Consider the following 24,410-nt stretch of genomic DNA (forward strand, 5'->3'; position numbering starts at 1 on the left):
TAGTCCTGGGAAGAAAGTGGGATAGAGGTGCTGATGTGGCGCTGAATGGTTGATTAGTCCTGGAAAAAACCCTGTCATGGTTGGGAGCGCTCTAATAAATTAGCTATTTTAGGAAGTTTGAACTAAATAGAAATGGATCTATAAATAGGAAGTTGAAATATGATCTTCCATAAAAAAAAAAATAATGATAATGATAACTTTGTCAACTAAATGTCACAACCCAATAAGTTCGTGGCCCAACCCACTAAGATTATGACCCAATTAAGGGTTTTAACCCAAGAACTTCATGGAAGGCCCAAGAACATCATGGAAGCTCCCTAGAACTTTCCCATGAGTTCTTCTATGGAATGGTATGGAATGTTCATGGAAATATCTATCTCCATGTATATACTTGAAGTTTCTAGTACTTAGATCCTAACCATTGATTTAGATTAATCTTAGCCATCCATTTTGTGTTAGAAGTAGTATAAATAGGGGTGGTCTCATTTGGCACACCACACCTCAAATCTCAAACATTCTCTCTTGTAAAGCATTCTCAAGCAATATAAGTATTTTCTTCAATTCCACTTGTTCTATAATATTTTCTCTTTTGGTTACTTGAATCGTTATAAGGTCCGAGTAAGGCTGACTTAGTAGAGACTAAGTGCCGCACGTGAGCTTATCGAGATAAGTCCGTGACATTTGGTATCAGAGCAAGGTCGATTCAAGGATATGGCAACCGAGACTGAGAAGAATGTGAGCGCAACAAGTGGTGTGATGGGTGATGAGACTCGTGGTCGGGTAGAGACTCGCCAAGGAGCCAAGAAGAACCGAGGTATGTCCAAAGACTTTGTCGCAAACTTGGACAAGAGGATCATGGATGTAGAGACATCCATGGACGACGTGAAAGCAAAGGTCGAAGACGTCCACCAACGTTTGGATGGTTTGGACGGGGACTTTGACGAATTGAAAGATGATTGCAAGAGTGCAATCAACGTGCTAGACGTTGACATGCGACGTGAGATCCATGACTTAAGGGGTATGCTCATTGGTGAGATTACGAAGTTGCGAGGCGAAATGGAAGGGGAGGTCTCCACTATTCACCAACGCCTCTTGGATTTACAAACCAACATGAACTCTTGTTTGAGATTCATGGCTAGTGGGGGTAGCAACACTGGATGCAATGATCCGAAGGTGGACGTTCCCAAGCCGTCACCGTTCGTGGGGAAGCGGGAAGCCCGAGCGGTTGATGATTTTATATGGGAGATGGAACAATACTTGGAGGGAGTCAACATAGTGGATGATGCAATGAAGATCAAGACGGCAACCCGTTACCTGAAGGATACCGCAGCGTTATGGTGGCGTCGTCGATATGGAGATATCGAGAAAGGTACGGTTACTATTGATACTTGGGATGATTTCCTTACTGAACTTAAGAATCAATTCTACCCCAAGAATGCTCAAAAGGATGCGATGAGTGGTCTACGTAAATTACATCATTCCAGGACGATTCGGGAGTATATTAAAGAATTCACGAACCTTAGTCTGGAGGTCCCAGATATTCCCGATGATATTCTCCTCTTCTATTTTCTCGATGGTTTGCAACCTTGGGCTAAAACGGAGTTGGAGAGACGAGGAGTCCAAGACCTTGCCACCGCAATTGCTCAAGCGGAGGCACTAGTCGACCATGCTAATAGGAAAGATTCGTTCAAGTCAAAAGATAAGAAGGTGAGCCATGAGAAAGGTGGGGGAGATAAGCCCGCCCAATCAAGGAATGATAATACACGTAAGCCACCAATCGGGAATAACAAGAGCATAAAAACTTCTTACAAGAATGATGGATGTTTCATATGTGATGGACCGCATAGAGCCCGAGATTGTCCGAAGAAAGCTAGCCTTCATGCTATGGAAGCTCAAAAGGCGGGTTGTCAGGATGAGGAGTGGTGCATAGGATCAATGCATATCCTCAACGCAATCAAGGCCAAGACGGAGATATCCAAGGTAGTGGCTAAAGGACTCCAATTCGTAGATATTAACATTTGTGGAGATCGGGTACGAGCTTTGGTGGATACGGGAGCAACTCATAACTTTATCTCCACCGATGAAGCCAAAAGGCTAGGACTTAAGGAAACAAAAGAGAGTGGCATGATGAAGACGGTGAACACGAGTGCCAGACCGATTAGTGGGGTGGTTAAAGACGTATATGTGAAGATTGGAGAATGGGAAGGAATGATTGATCTCTCAGTCGTGCCTATGGACGACTTCAAGTTGGTACTTCGGATGGAGTTCCTACATAAGGTACGCGGTTTCCCTATGCCGTTTGCTAATTCACTGTGTATCTTAGATGGTGAGAAGACTTGTATGGTGTCAACCGAACGTGGGAGCAAGAGTGCATCCAAGTCACTTTCGGCCATGCAATTCAAGAAGGGGTACAACAAGAATGAGACATGCTATTTAGCGATAGCAAAGCAAGAGACGGTTGAAGATAAGGGAAAACTAGAGGTACCCAAGGAAATTGAGAAGGTCCTTGATGAGTTCAAGGATGTCATGCCCAAGGAGTTACCAAAGAAGTTACCACCTAGAAGGGAGGTTGACCATGCGATCGAGTTGGAGTCGGGATCAAAACCACCTTCCAAAGCCCCATACCGAATGCCACCACCCGAGTTAGAGGAGTTGCGAAGACAACTCAAGGAGTTGCTGGATACGGGATACATCCGACCGTCAAAATCCCCGTATGGTGCTCCGGTACTATTTCAAAGAAAGAAGGATGGGTCCTTGTGGATGTGTATAGATTACCGAGCACTAAACAAGGTAACTATCAAGAACAAATACCCAATCCCACTTATTGCTGATTTGTTCGATCAACTTGGGAAGGCGAGATACTTCTCCAAGTTAGACTTGAGATCGGGATATTATCAAGTCCGAATTGCCGAAGGAGATGAGGCTAAGACCACATGCGTGACGAGGTATGGCACTTATGAATTCCTAGTCATACCCTTTGGTTTAACCAATGCCCCTGCCACATTTTGTTCTTTGATGAACAAATTATTCCACCCGTTCCTCGACAAGTTCGTCGTGGTGTACTTGGATGACATAGTCGTGTATAGCGACACCATGGAAGATCATGTGAGGCACTTGAAGCAAGTATTTCAAGTACTAAGGGACAACGAGTTGTATGTGAAGCTAGAGAAATGTTCATTCGGATTAGAGGAGGTAGATTTTCTTGGACATAGAATTAAAAATGGGAAGTTACTCATGGATGGGGCTAAGGTCAAGGCAATTCAAGAGTGGGAGGCACCAACGAAGGTGACTGATTTACGATCTTTTCTTGGTTTAGTAAACTACTATCGTCGTTTTATCAAGGGATACTCGGCGAAAGCGGCTCCATTGACAGAATTGTTAAAGAAGAATAAAGCTTGGTTGTGGGATGAGAAATGTCAAGCAGCATTCGAGGAGTTAAAAGGAGCTGTCATGGAAGAACCGGTGTTGAGACTTCCGGATGTGACCATTCCGTTCGAGTTACACACAGACGCATCGGACTTTGCTATTGGAGGAGTTCTAATGCAAGAAGGTCACCCAATCGCGTTCGAAAGTCGAAAACTTAACGAGGCGGAAAGGAAGTACACTGTGCAAGAGAAAGAGATGACAGCGATTATTCATTGTTTGAGGACATGGAGGCATTATCTTTTGGGATCAAGGTTCGTGATCAAGACGGATAATGTGGCAACGAGTTATTTTCAAACCCAAAAGAAGTTGAGTCCCAAACAAGCTCGTTGGCAAGACTTCTTAGCCGAATTTGACCATGTGTTGGAGTATAAGCCTGGGAAAGCCAATGTGGTAGCTGATGCCCTAAGTCGTAAGGCGGAGTTTGCAGCGATCACAAAACCACAATTCTTCCTTCAAGATCGTATAAAGGAGGGATTAGAGCATGATTCTATAGCCAAAAACCTTGTTGGATTGGCTCGAGATGGGAAAACGCGAAGGTTTTGGCTCAAGGGTGATCTATTATTCACCAAAGGAGACCGGTTATATGTGCCTAGGTGGGGTGATCTTAGACGGACAATCTTGAAGGAGTGTCATGATTCAAAGTGGGCTGGTCATCCAGGTATCAAGAGGACACTGGCATTAGTAGAAGGCACTTATTATTGGCCAAGGATGGAAGACGACGTAGAGACGTACGTGCGGACATGCCTAATATGCCAACAAGACAAGATAGAGCAACGCCAACCAGGAGGACTATTACAGCCGCTACCTACACCGAAAGGACCATGGGAGAGTGTTTCCATGGACTTCATTACTTGCTTACCCAAGTCGGAAGGGTGTGGGAGTATTATAGTCGTGGTAGACCGGTTTTCTAAGTATGGTACCTTCATAGCCGCATCATCCGAAGTTACCGCGGATGAAACCGCAAAACTATTTTTCAAGAATGTGGTGAAGTATTGGGGGATACCACATGTGATAGTAAGTGATCGAGATCCGAGGTTCACAGGGCGTTTTTGGACAGAGTTGTTCAAGATCATGGGGACGGACTTGAATTTCTCCACGAGTTTTCATCCCCAAACGGACGGACAAACAGAAAGGGTGAATGCACTATTGGAGCTCTATCTTCGACACTATGTAAGTGCAAATCAACATGATTGGGCTAAGCTTCTTGATATTGCTCAGTTCTCTTATAACATGCAAAGGAGTGAGTCCACGGGGAAGAGTCCTTTTGAGTTGGTGACAGGTCGCCAACCATTGACCCCGAATGCTTTGGCCGCTTCATATGATGGAAGCAGCCCAGCCGCTTATAGAACGATGAAGGAGTGGCACGAACAAGCCGACTTGGCGCGAGCATCACTAGATAAGGCGGCCAAGAAAATGAAGAAATGGGCGGATGAGAAAAGACGACATGTTGAGTTCAAATTTGGGGACCAGGTGATGGTGAAGCTTTTACCTCAACAATTCAAAACATTTAGGAAGGTGCACAAAGGATTGATCCGGAGATATGAAGGCCCATTCCCGGTAATTGGACGTGTTGGGAACGTATCTTATCGAGTTCAACTACCGCCCAAGTTAAAGATTCATCCAGTCTTCCACGTAAGTTTTCTAAAACCTTATCATGGGGACGAGGAAGACCCAGAACGAGGAGTTTCCAAACGAGCACCAATGGCAGTTGCGACTTCGTTCGATCGTGAAGTGGAAGATATCTTGTTGCATCGAACGGTACGGAGACGAGGTGTTCCGAGCTATAGAGAATACCTGGTTAAGTGGCGTAACTTGCCCGATAGTGAAGCAAGCTGGGAAGCCGAAGACTTATTGTGGCAGTTCACAGACAAAATCAAGAAGTATCACGAGGATCACACGACGAGGACGTCGCGAGCTTAGGTGGGGGAGAATGTCACAACCCAATAAGTTCGTGGCCCAACCCACTAAGATTATGACCCAATTAAGGGTTTTAACCCAAGAACTTCATGGAAGGCCCAAGAACATCATGGAAGCTCCCTAGAACTTTCCCATGAGTTCTTCCATGGAATGGTATGGAATGTTCATGGAAATATCTATCTCCATGTATATACTTAAAGTTTCTAGTACTTAGATCCTAACCATTGATTTAGATTAATCTTAGCCATCCATTTTGTGTTAGAAGTAGTATAAATAGGGGTGGTCTCATTTGGCACACCACACCTCAAATCTCAAACATTCTCTCTTGTAAAGCATTCTCAAGCAATATAAGTATTTTCTTCAATTCCACTTGTTCTATAATATTTTCTCTTTTGGTTACTTGAATCGTTATAAGGTCCGAGTAAGGCTGACTTAGTAGAGACTAAGTGCCGCACGTGAGCTTATCGAGATAAGTCCGTGATATACAGTTGGGATTATGATAATTTAATTAAGGCATCACATGCTTGCCTATCACTTTCAACGTAAAATGTCAACATTTGACTTTTTTTATTTTTACGCTTGTTATATATTAGAAAAAAATTCGACCGCGCGTTGCTGCGATTGTATTCAACGCGCGGTCGATTTTGGATATACGTTGTTTGGTACCTAATATATCTAATAGGTTGAATTGTTTGTTGTACGTGTATGTATATGTATGAAATATAGCCCGAAATATTTAGTGTTTTTTTACAATCTTCGTTTTGCGTGTAGTTAGTCCCGTTGTGTTCATTAGATTTTTTCGAGTTGAACGGTGATCTCGAAAAAATTTAACTCACACCGAGCGAGAAGATAGAGACCGTTAAAAATTCGGGTGGAATTAGTTTTTTTATGTTAATAAAATTATATATTTACGCTCTTTACCCCATTAAAAGTGTAAAATTGAGGGGTCGTTGTGTAAATTGAGCAGAATTTGAGGGGCCGTTTGTTGTGTGAATGCAAACTCAAAACGACAATCCAAAATAACTGAGGCGACGAACGGTGATCTCGAGGGACCGTTAAAAATTCGGATGTAATTAGTTTTTTTATGTTAATAAAATTATATATTTACGCTCTTTACCCCATGAAAAGTGTAAAATTGAGGGGCCGTTGTGTAAATTGAGCCGAATTTGAGGGGCTGTTTGTAGTGTGAACGCAAACTCAAAACGACCAATCCAAAGTAACTGAGGCGACGAATTTCGGCGCGTGTTTTAGTATACAGGATAATAATAATTTCTTTTTAATTTATTAATTATGTTACATCATATAATATTATAATATAATATATTATTATTATATTATATATTATATTATTATTAATTAGTTTATTGATTATAAGTTTTAAATAATTATACACTTTTTTTCTTTTTTTGTCAAATATTTTTTCTTATACCACTCTCAAACATGACATACTTTCTCAACATTTTTCAGCGTCACATCAACTTTCTCTCTCCACCTTTCTCATCACTTCCTCCCATAACATTATCATAAGAGCACTGGGAGTGGTGACTGAGGTCACTTGGCATGTCAGGCGTGACTTGCTGAGTAAGAAAAAGTGGGGAGTGGTGACCTATGTCAGTTGGGATATGTCACTTATTAAAATAATACGTAGTATTATTTTTGTATATGAATGTGCCTCAAAACACGTCGCGGAAGAGACTGACATGGGGTAAATGGAGGTGACTGACATGGGGTAAACGGATGTGGGGAGTGGAAAATTTGGTGACTGGGTGTGGGACGGAGGGGGGACGAGCCTCCACTCCCCTTGCTCTAACACACCATTGTCAACCATGACATACTCCCTCTCTATTACATACCCCACAAAATTAATTAAATAAATAAACTTACAACTTAATAGCAATATGTACAAGTGGGGGAATGCAAATTAAAAAAGAAAGAGAATAAACTCACGTCCTCAATTATGCTATATGAAGAAATAGTGGAGGGCGGCTCAGTTGAGAGAGTATGAGGGCGGGAGATATCATGGAGAATGTCAAGGGAGCCCTCAATAGCATGTTTGAGGGTGGCTCCATAGCATAATTGTTAGGAGTGGTCTTACAAATAAATAACTTCACTTAAATATATAAAACAAACAATTGATAATAACATAATACAATATTACATTGTTGTTTATGTGATTCTTCCAGAATGAGCATCAAACGAGCTTCGTAGAATCATGGGGTTGGTTTGGTGTGAGAAAAGAGTGTTCCAACCATTTGATAACTATCACTTAAATCGGAGATCAATTGCAAAACCATATTTTCGTCAAGAATGTTTCCACCAACATTGTTCAACTGATCCGTAAGAGTTTTTAAGTTCTTGACAGTATGCAGATTATCACACCCCCAATTAGGGCCTGTGCGAAATGTGACTTAATACCAAAATATACCAACATATTATAATAACGAGAACAATACTAAATGAGAAAATTAACTTTAATGAGTACGCGGCGGAAAATGAAATGTCGTTACAACGGAATAAAGTAAATGTTTTAATGCAATAGTTAAATATGCGATAATCTCTTGATCCTATGTCCAAGTAGCATCACATAAGCAGTAGATAAGTAAGCTTGAATCAAACAGCACCTGAGACAAAACATGCTAAAGTGTCAACCAAAAAGGTTGAGTGAAGTTCATAGGTTTAACAAAAATTTTACCGTTGTTTTAGACCACAAGATTTAGTTTGTAAAGTTGATCTCCCGCAGGATCTAAAGTTATGCCAAAACGTGATATTTAGACTAAACGTATAAGTTTGCCCCATGACAAGTTGTGTCTGTCCTTGTCGGTTTTAATTTCATTGTCAAGTAATACAAAGACTTAGTCAAATGTATCGGGGACGTTACTCCCAATAGGCTTACCCCCAATAATTAAGCATGCCGCAGCAACTAAAAATATCACTGTAGGGACTTAGTCGGACATAGCCGGGTATAGCATAGTTTAACAGTTTGGTACTCGTGTCTAAAGTGTAAAAAGTAAAAACAGCATGTGTCTCACCCCAAGTAAAGTAAGTAAGTTTGCTAGCAGTAAAGAGGGGCTATGAATTCACCTTAGTAAGTAGAGAGAGAGTTATTCCTCGGAATAGAGAGTTGAACGAGTGAGCAGGAAAATCAACCTATTGACATTTAAGAGTAGTTAAGTGTTTTACCCATGTTTGAGTTTAAGTACGTGTTTATGTATAGTTTGTTTCACTAAGTTTCTATTCCTAGTAAGTTTCTATACTTAGAAAGTTTCTACTTAAAGAGTGTTTTCCATTTTAGGATACTTGTCATATTAGATCAGCATCCAATCACCCCTTTCTCTTCGAATGGCCATTTCAGATCTAGGGGCTTGAGCCATAGGACCCTTTAAATCAGAAATCCAAACCCTCTGCCTAGAGTCTCGTAGAACCATTCGTCAAGAAAGTTCGAAGATGTATACATCTCTAATACATATCTCAAAACGTTCTTAAGTGTTATAATATAAGTAGTAGGTTATAGGTACTAGTAATAGTAATAGTGTATACATGTTAATTAATAGTATAAGTAGTATTAGGGTTTCATTAATTAGGGTTAGTTAATTAAAGTAGTAATTAATTAACTAGGGTTTAGTAATTAATATCCTAGGGTTTCATAAACTAGGGTTTAGTAAATTGAGGTTTTATTTAATGTAGTAATGATTAGGTAATGATTAGGGTTTAATAATTAAGTGGTATTAAATTTTTAGGGTTAGGTTTAATGAATTAGGGTTTAATAATTAATTAGGTTTTTAATAAAACTAGGGTTTTAATTAAAGTAGTATAATTTAAATTAGGGTTTAGGGTTTTAGTATGTATACATATATAATGTCGTGTATATGTATATATGTATATAAAAATTTATTTTTTACATGTATATATGTATATGTGTCGATATATATGTATATGTATATATAATTATTTTGTTTCCTTAATTAACCACTAACATATCTCTTAATTGTATCTAGCGTTTTAAAGATCAAAGTTTCTTCCCCTTTTTTTTTATCCTAGTCGACATACATACATATATGTATAGATTTATTTCTTTTTTTTTTTACATGTAGATCTAGGTTTGTTCTTATGTAATTACCTATGTATAACATGTTTATAATATGAATATGAATTAACAAAGATCAAAGTTTATGTAAATAGTTTAGGGTTTTTATTATACCTTGAAGATTCGAAGATGACTAACGAAGAAAAGAAGAACTTGATGAAGATGGAAGATCAAAGCCTTGAATATCTTGAAGAACACCTTGAAGATTCTTGAAGAACACGAAGAACGCGAAGAACACTTGAAGATTTCTTGGAAACCCTTGAGGATTTCGATGGGTGGTGGGGATTTCAATTTTTGGCCGAAATCTAGAGAGGGAGAGAGAGATTTTTGCGTGAGGGATTTGTTTATGATTTGGTACATGGAATGGTTTAGCCTAGGTCTCTATTTATAGGGAGGATAGGAGGATTCTAGAATTAGGTTTTAATAAGGAATTACTTAGGGAACAAGTAGGCTTGATGAGGAGGTTATGGTGGTGATGGGTGCCGAAAATTTGGAGGGTATGAGGGTAATTTTACCCTCTAAAAATCGGCTAGCGTTTAGGGTGATTAGGGTTTACATTTTTCACTTTAAACCTTGCACTTTAATTTAGCTTAATAAACCTTAATTATCCAAGTTTATTTATTTTAATTACACAAGTCTTTATAGTTATTTATTTACTCACAAAAGTTTATTAACTTATTATTTTTATTAACTTGTACAAAGTTAATTATCGTATTTTATAATTCTTAACGCTTAACCTTTATCGATTAAAGTTTAATTATTAAATTTAATTATATTGTTGGGCATTTAATAAGGAAAAGTATTGAATGGAAAAATGAGTAATATAGAATGGAAAAATGAGAGTCGTTATAGTACCTCCCTATTATTGAAAACTTCGTCTCGAAGTTTTTAGGTAGTTTCCTCGTTTGCATCAGCAGTTGAGAATAGATGGGGATATTTCTGTTTCATGTGGTCTTTGCGTTCCCAGGTATATTCGGGGCCTCTACGCGAATTCCACCGGACTTTAACGATAGGTATGTTGCTTTTACGCGTTTGTTTGACTTCTCCTTCCATGATTTCTACAAGTTCTTCAACGAAATGCATTTGCTCATTAATGCGAACATCATCCAGAGGAATAACGAGTGTGTCATCAGCAAGACACCGTTTAAGATTTGAGACATGAAACACATCATGTACTTGACTGAGTTCGGTTGGTAGTTCTAATCGATATGCCACAGGACCGACCCTTTCAGTGATTGTGAAAGGTCCTACATATCGTGGACTGAGTTTACTTCGCTTACCGAAGCGAACAACGCCTTTCCAAGGGGATACTTTCAACATGACTTTATCTCCAACTTGGTATTCGATGTCTTTTCATTTCTTATCGGCATAGCTCTTCTGTCTGCTACGGGCAGTTTCTAAACGTTGCTTAATCTGAACGATCTTTTCGGTAGTTTCGTGGATAATTTCAGGACCAGTTAAATGTCTGTCCTCAAGTTCATCCCAACACAGAGGGGATCTACACTTCTGTCCATATAAAGCTTCAAAAGGTGCAGCTTTAATACTGGAGTGATAACTGTTATTGTAAGAAAATTCAGCCAAAGGTAGGTGTCTATCCCAACCTTTTCCGAAATCGATTGCACAAGCACGTAGCATATTTTCCATGGTTTGAATAGTCCGTTCACTTTGACCATCAGTTTGAGGATGATAGGCTGTACTCATGTCGAGTTGAGTTCCAAGAGCAGATTGTAAAGTCTTCCAGAATCTAGAAACAAATCGACTGTCGCGATCAGAAATAATCGAGATAGGAACACCATGACGTGAGACGATTTTTTAATATAAAGCTATGCTAATCTCTCCATCTTGTCGGTTTCCTTGATCGGTATGAAATGTGCAGATTTAGTAAGACGATCAACTACGACCCAAATAGTATCGTTACCGTTCGCAGTCTTAGGTAACTTAGTAACAAAGTTCATAGTGATACATTCCCACTTCCACTGCGAATATCGGGTTGTGTCAACAGACCAGAAGGCTTTTGATGTTCGACCTTGACCTTTAAACAAGTAAGACACTTACTAACATAAGTAGCAATGTCGGCTTTCATGTTAGGCCACCAGTAGAATTGCTTCACATCGTGATACATCTTACTGGAACCGGGATGAATAGAATATCTAGTCTTATGAGCTTCATCCAAGACTAGTTCACGGAGATTACCGAAACGAGGAAACCAAATTCTGTTGCCAAAATACCGTGTACCATTAGCTTTCACTTGAAGTTGATTCTCAAAACCAATGGGTCCTTCACCTTCGATAAGTGTCGGTTTAATGGCTTCCAATTGATCTTTACAGATTCGTGAGATAAGATTTGATTTGATTTTCAGGTTTAGAGCACGAACGCGTTTAACATCGTCTTTCTGACTAAGGGCATCGACAACTACATTCGCCTTGCCAGGATGATATTTCAGCTCACAATGAAAATCGTTCAATAACTCGAGCCATCGGCTTTGCCTCATGTTCAGCTGTTTTTGATCAAAGATGTGTCGAAGACTTTTATGATCAGTGTACACCATAAAATGGGTACCATACAAATAATGTCTCCATATCTTTAATGCAAATACCACGACACCTAACTCAAGGTCATGTGTGGTATAGTTCTCTTCATGTTTCTTCAACTGCCTAGATGCGTAGGCAATAACCTTTTCTCGTTGCATTAAAACACAACCAAAGCCTTGCTTCGGAGCATCGCAGTAAACAACAAAATCGTCAGTACCTTCAGGTAAAGATAGAATCGGGGTTGTGGTCAATTTCTCCTTCAAAATCATGAAAGCTGATTCCTGTTCTTCGGACCACTCAAATTTCTTCCCTTTTTGAGTTAGCTTCGTAAGAGGTTTAGCAAGAAGAGAAAAATCTTTTATCAACCTTCGATAGTAACAGGCAAGTCCCAAAAACTGGCGAATATGTTTCGCAGTCCTTGGTATCTCCCAGTTCCGAATAGCAGTGATCTTAGCTGGATCGACATGTATTCCTTCTCTATCAACAACATGTCCAAGAAATTGTACGGTTTTGAGCCAAAACTCGCACTCAGAAAATTTAGCATAGAGTTGTTCCTTTCTTAAGAGTTCAAGAATCATACGCAAATGTTGCTCATGTTCTTTCTCACTCTTGGAATAGATCAAGATATCGTCAATGAACACAATAATGAATTTATCGAGATAAGGCTTGCAGACAAGATTCATAAGATCTATGAATACAGCAGGAGCATTAGTCAAATCAAAAGGCATGACACAGAATTCATAATGTCTATATCGAGTACGAAAAGCAGTCTTAGGAATATCGGATTCCTTGACTTGGAGTTGGTGATAACCCGATCTCAAATCAATCTTTGAATAGACGCTTGACCCTTGAAGTTGGTCGAATAGATCATCAATACGCGGCAACGGATAATGGTTCTTGATAGTAAGCTTGTTAAGTTCGCGATAATCTATACACATCCTTAACGTACCATCTTTCTTCTTAACAAACAGAATAGGAGCTCCCCATGGGGACGAGCTAGGATGAATGAAACCTTTATCCAATAGTTCTTGGAGCTGGTTGGATAATTCCTTCATCTCGGAGGGTGCTAAACGATACGGCGCTTTAGCAATAGGAGCAGCACCAGGAGTTAAATCAATTTGAAATTAAACTTGTCGAGGAGGTGGAAGACCAGAAAGATCTTCGGGAAACACATCGGGAAAGTCTTTAACCACTGGTACATCTTCAATACGCTTCTCTTTCGATTCAATCATTTTAACGTGAGCTAGAATAGCTGGATAACCTTTCATAAGGTATTTGCGAGTTTTAATACAGGAGATGATGTTGAGATTGGAACCACTCTTTTCACCTTGGATGATGAGAGTCTCTCCATTTCCCAATGGAAGATGAACAGTTTTATCGTAACACATGATAGCAGTATGTGATGGACGTAACCAATCCATTCCGACTACAACGTCAAAACTTCCGAGTTCGACCGGCAAAAGGTCTATCTTAAATTCCTTATCGGCTCAGATTAAGTTGCAGTTTTTATAGATTTTATCGACTTGCATGATCTTTCCATTGGCTACTGCTACTAATCGTTTAGTTTCTAAGGGTTGAGGCTTTTCAGTAAATAGGGTACAAAAATCACTAGACACATAACTTCGGTCGGCACCAGTATCGAATAAAATAGTTGCATAACAATTATTGACAAGATACGTACCTGTGATGACCTCATCCTCATCTCGGGCTTCAGCAGCAGTGATAACAAACGCACGACCCTTCACAGTAGTAGCATTAGCTCTAGTAGTGGGATTATCCTTCTTCTTAGGACAATTAGGACTAATGTGTCCCTTTTCTCCACAAGTATAGCAGGTTGGAGGAGCTTTGGCTGGAACAATAGCCTTATCCTTTGGAGGAGTCTTACACGTCTTAGCAACGTGTCCCACTTTCTTACACAACGCACAAACTGCAGTACACTTCCCTGGGTGATGCCTCTTACAACGAATACAGAAGGGATAAGTACCCTTATAATTCGACCTTGTATTATCCGCAGGCTTCTTATTATCATTCTGAGCCGAACCTTGAGATGGCTCAAACTTCCTCTTACCATCATTACCCTTGGTTTCAACCTGCTTATTGGCTGACGCTCTTCTTCTCTTGGCCAACATCAGATTTTGTGCCATAAGAATCACAGTATCCAGAGTAACCTTCTCGGCTGCTATAACATTCCCTTGATCATCCTCGGGAAGACCTTCTATATACTGCTCAATTCTTCTAGCTTCGGTAGGAAACATCTCAGGACATAGAGTAGAAAGTTCCAAATAACGATTGGTGTAGTTCTCAATATCATTACCCTTGACTTTGAGTTCCCAGAACTCCGCTTCAAGTTTCTGGACTTGACTCATCGGGCAAAATTTATTGACCATCATGCTTTTGAGTTCGTCCCATGGAATTGCATTAGCATTATCAATTCATACGGACTTGGCATGAGCGGTCCACCAAGTTAAAGCATTACCACCCAATGAGCTAGTGGCATACTTTACTCGATCATCATCACCACAGTTACAAATACGGAAAATAGATTCCATTTTCTCGAGCCAACGGACTAGTTCGACAGCTTCCTCAGTTCCCTTAAATGCAGGAGGATGACAGTTTGAAAAATCCTTGTAGGAAAAAGGTTTCGGTTGAGGATTAACATTGTTAGCTTGATTGTTAACTTGTGCGGTAGTGAGTAGTTGTTGGAATTGCTCAGTAGTCAAGACGATATTGTTAACAGTAGGTGCAGCTGGACGAACCATGATGTCGCTACATAAGTGAATATAAGTCGGATAAGTTAACAAATTATAGGGTTGAGCAATTACAAGTAGGAATAAGATAAAGTATTAATATCACATGATATAAATAAAACACTTTATTTTATTAAGGAACTAGGCATTAAATAAGCCTTAATACACGATTCGGAATTAGAAATAGTTTTAAGGCATAGCCTTTACATAGATGGATAAATAGGAAAGATAACTAAAGAATATTAAGATTGAAATAATCTTCATATTTCTTCTTCTCGTCCTCAAACTGCTTCATCACTTTTTCCATGTTATCCCTTACAAGTTTCTCTAACCTTTCAGTTTGAGAGTCGAGAGACTCTTGGATAAACTTATCATATCGCTCGTTCTTCCCTTTTTGCTTTTCGTAGAGATATTCGAGATTGTCGTAGAGGTTGGTAACATGACTGTTAACGGCATTGGTGTCGTATTCCCTTAAGGCAAGTTATTTGTCGACTCGGCTTCTCTCCATTTTCATTCGGAAGTCAACATCCTCCTGGAGATGAGCAAGTGATTGTTTCCCCCAACGAGTGTTGGGTTCTTCCTCCTACTTTAGGAGCCTTAACTCTTTTCTTAGTTTAACATTTTCCTCCACCAACTTCTTAATTTCGCGGTCCTTCTCATCCATACGGACATCCACTCTCGCCATGTGGCGAAGCAAATCCTCATACTTAGCAGCATCATTATAAGAAGGAGTCCGGGCTCTCTTCCTTGATGGACCGGCTTCTTTATGACGTTTTCCTTTATCTTCGATTCTCGGAGTTGGATAATATTGAGGAGACCTTTGTGAATTTCGCAGAGTATTTGGACTATAGTTTGGTGAAGCAGGGCTGTAAGAAGGACTTCGAACAGGTCTTGATGTTTTAGAGTGTCCAACACCTACTTCGGTAGTAGGGTTGTGATTTGCCTTGTTGGGCTTGTTAATGCTTGAGCTTGACATCCTATCATTAGGAAAGAGACTTTGATTAGAATCTTTTAGTCAAGTTTTGGAAAGCATAAATGTTAAGATTATAGGACAATCCTAAGTGCTTTAAAGTCTAAGGCAGGAAAGGTTATAGTTTCCTAGATTGCTAAGGCACCCTAGCTAGCAAATAAGGCACACATAAAGATGCAATCCTGGTTCTCTATAATAGCCTGGTTATGCTCTGATACCAATCTATCACACCCCCAGTTAGGGCCTGGGCGAAATGTGACTTAATACCAAAATATACCAACATATTATAATAACGAGAACAATACTAAATGAGAAAATTAACTTTAATGAGTACGCAGCGGAAAATGAAATGTCGTTACAACAGAATAAAGTAAATGTTTTAATGCAATAGTTAAATATGCGATAATCTCTTGATCCTATGTCCAAGTAGCATCACATAAGCAGTAGATAAGTAAGCTTGAATCAAACAGCACCTGAGACAAAACATGCTAAAGTGTCAACCAAAAAGGTTGAGTGAAGTTCATAGGTTTAACAAAAATTTTACCGTTGTTTTAGACCACAAGATTTAGTTTGTAAAGTTGATCTCCCGCAGGATCTAAAGTTATGCCAAAACGTGATATTTAGACTAAACGTATAAGTTTGCCCCATGACAAGTTGTGTCTGTCCTTGTCAGTTTTAATTTCATTGTCAAGTAATACAAAGACTTAGTCAAATGTATCGGGGACGTTACTCCCAATAGGCCTACCCCCAATAATTAAGCATGCCGCAGCAACTAAAAATATCACTGTAGGGACTTAGTCGGACATAGCCGGGTATAGCATAGTTTAACAGTTTGGTACTCGTGTCTAAAGTGCAAAAAGTAAAAACAGCATGTGTCTCACCCCAAGTAAAGTAAGTAAGTTTGCTAGCAGTAAAGAGGGGCTATGAATTCACCTTAGTAAGTAGAGAGAGAGTTATTCCTCGGAATAGAGAGTTGAACGAGTGAGCAGAAAAATCAACCTATTGACATTTAAGAGTAGTTAAGTGTTTTACCCATGTTTGAGTTTAAGTACGTGTTTATGTATAGTTTGTTTCACTAAGTTTCTATTCCTAGTAAGTTTCTATACTTAGAAAGTTTCTACTTAAAGAGTGTTTTCCATTTTAGGATACTTGTCATATTAGATCAGCTTCCAATCACCCCTTTCCCTTCGAATGGCCATTTCAGATCTAGGGCTTGAGCTATAGGACCCTTTAAATCAGAAATCCAAACCCTCTGCCTAGAGTCTCGTAGAACCATTCGTCAAGAAAGTTCGAAGATGTATACATCTCTAATACATATCTCAAAACGTTCTTAAGTGTTATAATATAAGTAGTAGGTTATAGGTACTAGTAATAGTAATAGTGTATACATGTTAATTAATAGTATAAGTAGTATTAGGGTTTCATTAATTAGGGTTAGTTAATTAAAGTAGTAATTAATTAACTAGGGTTTAGTAATTAATATCCTAGGATTTCATAAATTAGGGTTTAGTAAATTGAGGTTTTATTTAATGTAGTAATGATTAGGTAATGATTAGGGTTTAATAATTAAGTGGTATTAAATTATTAGGGTTAGGTTTAATGAATTAGGGTTTTAATAAAACTAGGGTTTTAATTAAAGTAGTATAATTTAAATTAGGGTTTAGGGTTTTAGTATGTATACATATATAATGTCGTGTATATGTATATATGTATATAAAAATTTATTTTTTACATGTATATATGTATATGTGTCGATATATATGTATATGTATATATAGTTATTTTGTTTCCTTAATTAACCACTAACAAATCTCTTAATTATATCTAGGGTTTTAAAGATCAAAGTTTCTTCCCTTTTTTTTTTATCCTAGTCGACATACATACATATATGTATAGATTTATTTCTTTTTTTTTACATGTAGATCTAGGTTTGTTCTTATGTAATTACCTATGTATAACATGTTTATAACATGAATATGAATTAACAAAGATCAAAGTTTATGTAAATAGTTTAGGGTTTTTATTATACCTTGAAGATTCGAAGATGACTAACGAAGAAAAGAAGAACTTGATGAAGATGGAAGATCAAAGCCTTGAATATCTTGAAGAACACCTTGAAGATTCTTGAAGAACACGAAGAACGCGAAGAACACTTGAAGATTTCTTGGAAACCCTTGAGGATTTCGATGGGTGGTGGGGATTTCAGTTTTTGGCCGAAATCTAGAGAGGGGGAGAGAGATTTTTGCGTGAGGGATTTGTTTATGATTTGGTACATGGAATGGTTTAGTCTAGGTCTCTATTTATAGGGAGGATAGGAGGATTCTAGAATTAGGTTTTAATAAGGAATTACTTAGGGAACAAGTAGGCTTGATGAGGAGGTTATGGTGGTGATGGGTGCCGAAAATTTGGAGGGTATGAGGGTAATTTTACCCTCTAAAAATCGGCTAGGGTTTAGGGTGATTAGGGTTTACATTTTTCACTTTAAACCTTGCACTTTAATTTAGCTTAATAAACCTTAATTATCCAAGTTTATTTATTTTAATTACACAAGTCTTTATAGTTATTTATTTACTCACAAAAGTTTATTAACTTATTATTTTTATTAACTTGTACAAAGTTAATTATCGTATTTTATAATTCTTAACGCTTAACCTTTATTGATTAAAGTTTAATTATTAAATTTAATTATATTGTTGGGCATTTAATAAGGAAAAGTATTGAATGGAAAAATGAGAAATATAGAATGGAAAAATGAGAGTCGTTATACAGATACGTTGGAAAAAAATTTCAACCGGATATTAGATAATTGATATTGAAGATGGATTGCCTGCGTCTTTTCATTATCGTGAAATATGTTCTTCAAGCGTTTGCATGCTTATTGAGCGGTTTGATCAGGTTTAAGAATGCTGAGAAGGAGATCGTTTGAGATTGTGCCATATATCCATTAGGTCATAATTGCATCAAGCCGAGACCATGTTTGAGGATTAGGTGTGGAAACAACTTCAGTTTGAGGGGTGGATGAATTAGATGTAGTTAAGGAAGGAATGATGTGTTCAATCAATTGAAAAGCAACATAGCGACTCTTCTCCATCTCTAGTGTAATGGGGATGGAGATTTTGATATTATTGACAATAATATCAGGGTGAATTTTGCTTGATTACGCTATTGATGAAGATAATGTTTACGATGAGGAGAAGAACATATGAGAAACACATATCGGTGAAGATGAGAAACTTGTTGGTGTATTTAGTGAAATCAGACAATACACATTTTGGTGAGTTGGATTTACTAGGTTGAAAGTGGAAGTAATCTCTAATACTCTAGAATGGATTTGAAGAGTGTGGAGTACACGTCCATCAAAGAGTTAAAGAGATAGCTTGATTTGGGTGTTAGTGAAATGTCCCGTTCATATCGATTTATAAACGTTCCATATTAATTGATTTCGTTGCGAGGTTTTGACCTCTATATGAGACGTTTTTCAAAGACTGCATTCGATTTTAAAACAAACCATAACCTTTATTTTATCGATAAAGGTTTAAAAATATTACGACGATTATCAAATAATGATAATCTAAAATACAGCGTTTTCACACGATTATTACATAATGGTTTACAATAATATTACACATCAATTTAAGTCTTCGAATGCAGTTTTTAAACAATATTATACAAGCATGCTGACTCCAACTCTTGTCCATAAATTAGCATGCAATAGCGGAAGCTCTTAATAATCACCTGAGAATAAGCACGCTTTAAACATCAACAAAAATGTTGGTGAGTTATAGGTTTAACCTATATATTTATCAAATCGTAATAATAAACCACAAGATTTCATATTTCCATTTCTCATAAACAACATGCAATCTGCATAAAAATCATTCATATGATGAACACCTGATAACCGACCTTAACAGGATGCATATAGAATATCCCCATCATTCCGGGACTCTCATCGGACATGATAAATCGAAGTACTAAAGCATCCGTAACTCGGATGAGGCTTGTTGGGCCAAATAGATCTATTTTTAGGATTCGCGTCAATTGGTGGCAATTATAATAAACACCAAATCTTAGGCTACCAAGCTAAAAAGGGGCATATTCGGTTCGATAATTCAACATAGAATGTAATTTTGATCACTTGTGTCTATTTTGTAAAACATTTATAAAACTGCATGTATTCTCATCCCAAAAATAATAGATTTTAAAAGTGAGACTATAACTCACTTTCACAGATTTTTCCTTTGTTGGAAATAAGACTTGGCCACTGGTCGATTCATGAACCTATAACAAATATGTACATATATATTAAAGTATGATTTAAATATATTCACAACATTTTTTTATTACATTTTTATGATTTAAGTTTGTTAAGTTAGCAGTCCTCGTTAGTAACCTACAACTAGTTGTCCACAGTTAGATGTGCTGAAATAAATCAATATATATTATCTCGAATCAATTCACGACCCAGTGTATACAAGTCTCAGGCTAGATCACAACTCAAAGTATATATAATATTTTGGAATCAACCTCAACCCTGTATAGCTGATATTATGCGAGGTGTATATAAAATAGCTTTATATTTTACAAGAAAATACTATTAAATACGATATAATTTTACACAAGATATTTATTTATTTAGAGAATGGATATACTTAAACCTTGCTACAACACTTATAGGCAGTGTACCTAATCGTACAGTAGTGTAGTTTTTAGTAAGTCCGGTTCGTTCCACAGGGAATCTTTTTCACAAAGCTTAACGCTATATTAGTTTAAATTTATAAAAATACAAATATATATATATAAGTAATATTATTATTATAAAGGGGGGTTTTTACCGTTTAATGACCGGTTTGTCGATTTTAAAACTTTAGTCGTAGTTAAAACCAAATGTAAAATATTAAATAAAAGACTTAATTTAAAGCGTAAAGTAAATAACGATAATGAAATTACGAATAATAAAAGTGCGATAAAATAAACTTGCGATAATTAAAAAGTACGATAATTAAAAGTGCAATTAAATACAATAACAATAAAAGTGCTATAATTAGAAGTGCAATTAAATATAAAATAAAGGAAATTAAATATGAAATAAAAGAATTATGCTTATTTAAACTTCCGTAATCATGATGTTTGACGTGTTGATTTTAGTTTTATGCCCATGGGTTAATTGTCCTTTGTCCTGGATTATTTAATATGTCCGTCTGGTTTTTGTCCATAACAGTCCATCAGTCATAAATATAAAGTGCGAGTGTCCTCGTCAAATTATCCTTATACCCGAAGTCAAATATTCCAACTAATTGGGGACTTAAACTGTAACAAGGTTTTATTACTTTGTTTAATAATTACACCAGGATGTCGACTGAGTGTAACCCAAGGTTTTAATACTTTGTTAACAATTATGCCAAGTGTCCTTGTACATAATTTCACCCCTGTTTTAATAATTCTAGTGGCTATTAATCCATTCCCGTGTCCGGTTAAATGAACGATTATTCGTACATATAAATATCCCGCCCATCATGTCCGATTGAGTGTATATGGTTATTTATAGGGACGTCCACTTGTAAATCTTTATATTAACATTAACAAACTATCATTTAGTTAAACAAATATAAAGCCCATTAATAGCCCATAGTCTAATTTCCACAAGTGTCGTTCTTTTGTCCAAACCCCAATTATGGTACAAAGCCCAATTACCCAATTTTAGTAATTAGCCCAACATCATGATTACTTCATTTTAAATAAGCATAATAATAACTTAGCTACGAGACATTAAATTAAAAAGGTTGAACATAACTTACAATGATTAAAAATAGCGTAGCGTTACACGGACAGAATTTCGACTTACACCCTTACAACATTCGCTAATACATCCTTATTATTAGGATTTAAAATTAAAATTAAAATTAAAATATAAATTATATATACATATACTACGTTGAGTGAAGAAGAAAAAGATGTGATTTGTGTTACACCAAAGCTCGATTTTTATAGGCATGTGATCTGGAAAAGAGGCTCATGCGATCGCATGGATTTATGCCTTTCAGGCCATGCGATCGCATGGCCAGCTGGGGAGAGCCACTTTTGGTTGTTTTCTTCTGCCGACGTTTATTTATAATAATATAATATATATATTAATTTTAAGAATTAATTATATATTATATTATATTCATGTGCATAGTTGACTTGTAATTTTTAGTCCGTTGCGTCGAGCGTTGAGAGTTGACTCTGGTCCCGGTTTCGGATTTTCGAACGTCCTTGCGTACAATTTAATATCTTGTACTTTGCGTTTTGAATCTTGTACTCTTGTAATTTTGAGACGTTTCTTATCAATAATTGGAACCTCATTGATTGTATTTTGTACTTTTAAGCTTTTTGGTCGTTTGCGTCTTCAATTCGTCGAATCTGTCTTTTGTCTTCACCTTTTATTATTTAAACGAATATCACTTGTAAATAGAACAGTTGCAACTAAAAGCTTGTCTTTCTTGAGGAATAATGCTATGAAATATATGTTCATTTTTAGCATTATCAAATATTCCCACACTTGAGCGTTGCTTGTCCTCAAGCAATATAGTCTTGAAATACTAGAAACAATTCTTTATTCTTCACACTTTGTACATCAGTGATTTCAATACGGCGGTATAAACAATGGTAGTAACGATGTGGTTTACAGTCCCACATGACTATAAAATTTAGATCCATTAAGGAAATTGGATCTTTATGAAAACATTTGATCTTTTGAAAATTAAATCTAGTTTTTACCCTAGATAAGTTTTCCGGAATAACCCTTCACCGGTGTTTGCAAAATATTTTTGTGGGTTTGGTGGGTTTCAGATTTGAAAATTTTAGCTCAAAACTGTGGTTTTGTGTCACCCACTTGCTAATCTTGTATTAGGAAAGCAACACATCCAGTATACTTGCTCCGTATATTACCTTTCGGTAAACTACCGTTCGGTTGTAAAGGAAAGCGTTGAACAAGCAACTGTTAAGGCAATGTCCCCTGACATGCTTTTAATTATGGTCTATAACTTGTCGGACGCAATTACTATCCTTTGTAGGAGCAATAGTAAAGCTCATCCTTATGATTTTTCGGTCTGGTACAAGGTCCTGTCTTCGACCATGCTATGCAACCACCGTTCTTACGGTTGACACCCGATTTGGTTCAGGTGACCTAATGGATTCTAGGTGAATTCTTAGGATTTTACGTTCAATGGTAATAAACGCATTAAAAATGGATTTTCAGAAAACAAATCAGTTTATAATTTGATCAAAATATTTTCTCGTTCAAGCTCGAGTTTAGATATCATTGAATTCCATGAGTTTGTAATTCTCAATCTTTAAGGTCAATCTCTAGGATTGAGTAATATCAGTCTTAAAAGCTGATTTTTAATCTTTAAGGAGATTATCCTTTCTGGGGATCTGATTCATTAGTCTTATCCAGCTAATTTGCACGGTGCCCCCCCCCCATTTTACGAGATAAATCCTTCTCATGGTTAGGATAAATCTGACCACTTGGCGACCCTGTTTAATGCTGAGGTCCGTGGATTTTCTGCTGATTTTAGTGATGACTTTTCTAGGTTTTTCGTCAACCTACAGCTGGTCTGGACGACAACTTCATGACCTAAATCAAGAAGCGCGTTTCTTTTTCGGAAGACTTTACTTCCTTTTAACGATGGAATTGATTCATCGTGTAGATCCATCTCTTCTTTTCTTTCATCGGGTAAAATAGTTTAGTTTAGTCCAAAGCAAAAGTATTTTCAGTTATTTGTTACAGAAATATGTGACATATGTTTAAGATAACTTGGTAATTTTTCCCACACTTGGCTTTTATTTTCCTTTTTATTGTCCTCTATTCCATTTTAAATGAATTTTAACATTTTGGTTTGTTTCTCAATTTATGTCCTTTCCGAGGTAACAATAATTTTGGTGTTAACACCTAGTTTTATCGTTCATAAATATGTATAAACATGATTTTGAGTTCATTTAATTGAAAATTTTGAAAAATTTTGCTAGAATTGGGTAGTCAGTATATAAGACTAGGGCTGTTCTTTATTATCAGAGAGCACTAGATTCTAATACAACTACTACTTTACTAGTATTTCTAATGGTAACCAAGTGTATAAAGTAAAAATTTTAAAATCCGAAAGAATTTAACCCCTTCCCACACTTAAGATCTTGCAATGCCCTCATTTGCAAGAAATCAGTAACAATTTAAATTATTGAGGGTGATTAGCGTAGAAATGATTAAATTTTACCAAAGTTTCCAAACATATTGGCGTTTATTTGCTGAATGATAAATGGTACATATCATTTGTCCATTCCATCTGTTGTTACATCACATTTATCTTGTCGTCAAAATTAGTAGCTTTTGCTGAACTTAATGCCAGTCTTTGAAAATGCGCTGTTTTACCCTGTTTTGTACAATTTACCATATACATACATACAAATATAAACATGCATGGCAATTTGAAATGGGACTTAATATCCCACTTTCAAATCCTAAATGTGAAATATTAGTACACAATAATAATAAAAATGATAAAGATTACATAAGTATATTCAATAACATAAGTTTAAACATGAATAAGTAAAAAGATAAAAACATAAAAATCATATAAATAACCAAATGGAACTAAATCAGTCTGGATATGGGTTCCAGTTCATCTCGTCAGGTGGGTTCCATTGTTAGTTATAGGTGTTTTGATAGGCTTGGTTAGAGTCATACCGGTTAAAGGGTG

The sequence above is a fragment of the Rutidosis leptorrhynchoides genome, chromosome 11, assembly GCF_046630445.1.
Source record: "Rutidosis leptorrhynchoides isolate AG116_Rl617_1_P2 chromosome 11, CSIRO_AGI_Rlap_v1, whole genome shotgun sequence".
Taxonomy (NCBI): domain Eukaryota; kingdom Viridiplantae; phylum Streptophyta; class Magnoliopsida; order Asterales; family Asteraceae; genus Rutidosis; species Rutidosis leptorrhynchoides.